The sequence below is a fragment of the Schistocerca serialis genome, unplaced genomic scaffold, assembly GCF_023864345.2.
Source record: "Schistocerca serialis cubense isolate TAMUIC-IGC-003099 unplaced genomic scaffold, iqSchSeri2.2 HiC_scaffold_1198, whole genome shotgun sequence".
Taxonomy (NCBI): Eukaryota; Metazoa; Arthropoda; class Insecta; order Orthoptera; family Acrididae; genus Schistocerca; species Schistocerca serialis.
Window position 1 is genome coordinate 75,001 of NW_026047401.1, and position 5,000 is coordinate 80,000.

The 5,000-nt window shown below is 54.2% G+C and overlaps 1 non-coding gene across 1 annotated transcript in view; it reads left to right on the forward strand.

Moving 5' to 3' along the window:
- Window positions 1-4,208: 4,208 nt before the first annotated feature.
- Window positions 4,209-5,000, forward strand: part of LOC126435212 (small subunit ribosomal RNA) — a 1,910-nt gene continuing 1,118 nt past the window's right edge. The window contains exon 1 of the ribosomal RNA XR_007579769.1: window positions 4,209-5,000. This exon is cut by the window's right edge and continues 1,118 nt beyond it. This is a non-coding gene — a ribosomal RNA (small subunit ribosomal RNA).

Here is a 5,000-nt window from a genome sequence, read left to right on the forward strand (position 1 = left end):
CCACAGCACCCCAACGCCAGCGCCTCTGCCGCACGAAATCGTCGACCGGCAATCACTCCACCGGCGCCCCACCCTAACCGCCCAACTCGCAACTCCAGCGGATGAACGGCGGACTTTTCCCGCAGTCGCAATGTGCAATCCACCCCTATAACTTGCGTTTCATGAAGAGTTATGTCCAATATGCGACATTCCCGCTGTCCCTATACATGAGCTGCGAGCTGTACCAGTTACGAGCTAGAGACGCGATCGCGTTGCTCTCTGTACGAATGCCGATGCTGAGCGGTCAGCTAGGAGGCGCTCCATCCATGTCGGTACCGGTGGGCGTTGCACTCGCAGTCGCAAAAACGTACGGCAAGTATATTACTCGGAAGAGTTTATGACAGTCCAAGCCCCCCTGCGTGGGGAGCGTCTTTCTAGGCCATGACCCACCGGAAGGGCGCAGCGTCCCCCACCCCAGACATGTGACGTCACACTATCGGTATTGACGACTCGACTCATTGCTTATAATCATTTGCCATACACCGGTGGAAGCTGCCGAGACGAGTAGCTACATAGCGCGCTCGCCGTGTCACTAATGTACAGAGATACAACAGTTTCGACTGGAACCGGATTAAACGTATACACGGCGCTGATTAGTAATACATAGACCCATCAGAATACAGATAATATATACAACTGTCCGTATACATGCTGAAAGACTCTGCTCACAATCACAACCACACGGCAGCCACACACTCTTATCACGCACTACTCTCCGCCTGTAACACGCACACAGACAATATGTAAGCACCAGCATGGAACAACACCCAGTGCATCCTCTCCGCCACATGAGACAATCCACACTGTCATAACCAGACTGGGAGGTCCACTCAGAAAACGGAATATCCCACCCCCCCGACAACCACCATTGCTCAGCTAAGCCACCAACACCCACACATGTCCTACACAGGGGTGCACCCAACATCACAATACTGCCTCCTCTCACAGCACACAAACAATGGCAGGAATGAAAGACACAGGTCTGCCACAAGCATGGAATCGGAGCGCCGCCTGTCATGAGCCAAAGGTGCATCCTGACGTGGCAAATCAGATGATGCCGCAGGCATCCACTTACTATAATCACAATCAACAAACCGACCGGCCGCCCCCCCCCCCCCCCCCATTACACCTTTCCATACAACAATGTGTACCTTAACCTAAACTATACTGTACCTTAACCTAAACTATACTGTACCTTAACCTAAACTATACTGTACCTTAACCTAAACTATACTGTACCTTAACCTAAACTATACTGTACCTTAACCTAAACTATACTGTACCTTAACCTAACCTATACGGTACCTCAACCTAACCTATATTGTGCCTCAACCTAACCTATGTTGCGCCTCAACCTAACCTATGTTGCGCCTTAACCTAACCTATGTTGCGCCTTAACCTAACCTATGTTGCGCCTTAACCTAACCTATGTTGCGCCTTAACCTAACCTATGTTGCGCCTTAACCTAACCTATGTTGCGCCTTAACCTAACCTATGTTGCGCCTTAACCTAACCTATGTTGCGCCTTAACCTAACCTATGTTGCGCCTTAACCTAACCTATGTTGCGCCTTAACCTAACCTATGTTGCGCCTTAACCTAACCTATGTTGCGCCTTAACCTAACCTATGTTGCGCCTTAACCTAACCTATGTTGCGCCTTAACCTAACCTATGTTGCGCCTTAACCTAACCTATGTTGCGCCTTAACCTAACCTATGTTGCGCCTTAACCTAACCTATGTTGCGCCTTAACCTAACCTATGTTGCGCCTTAACCTAACCTATGTTGCGCCTTAACCTAACCTATGTTGCGCCTTAACCTAACCTATGTTGCGCCTTAACCTAACCTATGTTGCGCCTTAACCTAACCTATGTTGCGCCTTAACCCAACCTATGTTGCGCCTTAACCCAACCTATGTTGCGCCTTAACCCAACCTATGTTGCGCCTTAACCCAACCTATGTTGCGCCTTAACCCAACCTATGTTGCGCCTTAACCCAACCTATGTTGCGCCTTAACCCAACCTATGTTGGGCCTTAACCCAACCTATGTTGGGCCTTAACCCAACCTATGTTGGGCCTTAACCCAACACACGTTGGGCCTTAACCCAACACACGTTGGGCCTTAACCCAACACACGTTGGGCCTTAACCCAACACACGTTGGGCCTTAACCCAACACACGTTGGGCCTTAACCCAACACACGTTGGGCCTTAACCCAACACACGTTGGGCCTTAACCCAACACACGTTGGGCCTTAACCCAACACACGTTGGGCCTTAACCCAACACACGTTGGGCCTTAACCCAACACACGTTGGGCCTTAACCCAACACACGTTGGGCCTTAACCCAACACACGTTGGGCCTTAACCCAACACACGTTGGGCCTTAACCCAACACACGTTGGGCCTTAACCCAACACACGTTGGGCCTTAACCCAACACACGTTGGGCCTTAACCTGCTCTGTAATTGTCATACGACGCGTTAAATTAGTGTAGTGTTGCCTAACTGCAACCCCCGCAATATAGTTTGCTACTCGCACTGCCCGGTCCCCAGTGTATCGCTTCATGTTAAACACCTTGCAGCTATACACTGTAATGTGGATGGCAGCAGGACGTACATGCTCAATGCCCTTTGCAGTTGTTCATTGGCATTTGCAGTTGTTCATTGGCATTCGCATGGCGAAGCACTTAGCCTACGCTGTGGTACGGCCTGTGTCAACTGTCCGCTGATGTTGTACGTCCAAATCACACACTGTACTGCACATTGGTCCTCATGTACTGAATGATACATCGTGGTACATGTGACCGTACAACGACTGCGCCAACAACGGCGAACCATGCGGTCCAAATGTTGTGCACTCAGCTACGTGTCGTCTCCCTATAAGAGCTGGATTGCAGTGTGGTATGCCCTGGATGGCGATCAGCATGAGCCGTCTGTTGATGTAGTGGCGCGTGTTGTCAGACGTAGTCGTCTCTTCTCACACACCGTGATAGCATGGTGCACTGCGTTCCACATCTGCGACATGCGACAGAGGCCGGTTGACAGTCGTTCGCGCAATGGACATCGCATACGTACGGGGGCCACCTTCCACGTGTTCGCGAAGCGTGCACATGTTGTTGCGTGTATGTGGGCAGACATAGTGTGTCGTGACACCTGACACAGGCATGCAACAATCGTTGAATTTGCAAATGGCGATGGACGCCTACGTTTGCTGGTGACGTTACGCAAATGAACAACTGGTAAACCGTTGTGGTGCGGTTGTTCTCGCTAGAGGTGAATCAGTGATGGCGACGATCGGTTGAGCTACCAACCGGTTGTTCCAGCGATACCCACCATGCCCACGAACGTGAATGGCATCTGGGTGTGAAGCGATACGCGGCGGTGGCTGGGTGGGACCGTCCCCGGCCGGTGAGGGGGGGCCTCCCGGCGTGCTGGCCGCGCGGTGCGTGGGCGCACGCGCTACAGCCGGCTGGTGGGGGCGGCCAGTGGCAGGCGCGCCGGCCGACGGAGGCGGCAGGCGGCGCAGCTGCGCGCCGGCGCACCCTGCACGCGGCGCCGTGCGGCCAAAGTAGGTCCTCGCGGGCCCGGTGCGAAGCGCGGTGGACATCTGCAGTGTGCTGGTCCGATTGAGGACTGTGTGCGCTGAGGATGCGCCGCCGCCCGGCGCTCGGCGCCGCGACGCCGTCTGCTGCTCGGTCGCCTCTGCGGTTCTCGCAGGTGGTTTGTATCGCAGCTGTGCGGACGTGTTGGCGCGTGCGCTGTGCTGGGAGAGTTCGCTTCGGCACCCAAGTGGGGCTTTTGTCCTTCTGTGGCGCTGGCGTTGGAGCTGCCGGTCACCGTAGGTGGCGCGTGTTGTCTCCCGCCGGCAATGCCACGACAGCACGCTCCCGGGCCTCTGTCGGCAGCGGCAAGCTCAGTTGGGAGCACGGGTGGTCGCACCTAAAGCGTCTACTCGCCAAACCCCGGGCGATTGCGCCTCTCTCGAACCCGACCAAGTACTTAGGACGGCGCTGCGCGCCGCCGGGACCTGAGAGGGTTTCGAGGTGTATGGTGCAGGGGAGCTCAGCCTCCTCCTGTTTGCAGAATAATTGAGCGGACGCTTGCGTGTTCGCGCGGGCCCCCGGGACACACTCCCGGGCGGCCGGCTGCTCAGCTCTAGTTGACGCAGCTCCCTGGTTGATCCTGCCAGTAGTCATATGCTTGTCTCAAAGATTAAGCCATGCATGTCTCAGTACAAGCCGCATTAAGGTGAAACCGCGAATGGCTCATTAAATCAGTTATGGTTCCTTAGATCGTACCCACGTTACTTGGATAACTGTGGTAATTCTAGAGCTAATACATGCAAACAGAGTCCCGACCAGAGATGGAAGGGACGCTTTTATTAGATCAAAACCAATCGGTCGGCTCGTCCGGTCCGTTTGCCTTGGTGACTCTGAATAACTTTGGGCTGATCGCACGGTCCTCGTACCGGCGACGCATCTTTCAAATGTCTGCCTTATCAACTGTCGATGGTAGGTTCTGCGCCTACCATGGTTGTAACGGGTAACGGGGAATCAGGGTTCGATTCCGGAGAGGGAGCCTGAGAAACGGCTACCACATCCAAGGAAGGCAGCAGGCGCGCAAATTACCCACTCCCGGCACGGGGAGGTAGTGACGAAAAATAACGATACGGGACTCATCCGAGGCCCCGTAATCGGAATGAGTACACTTTAAATCCTTTAACGAGTATCTATTGGAGGGCAAGTCTGGTGCCAGCAGCCGCGGTAATTCCAGCTCCAATAGCGTATATTAAAGTTGTTGCGGTTAAAAAGCTCGTAGTTGGATTTGTGTCCCACGCTGTTGGTTCACCGCCCGTCGGTGTTTAACTGGCATGTATCGTGGGACGTCCTGCCGGTGGGGCGAGCTGAAGGCGTGCGACGCGCCTCGTGCGTGCTCGTGCGTCCCGAGGCGGACCCCGTTGC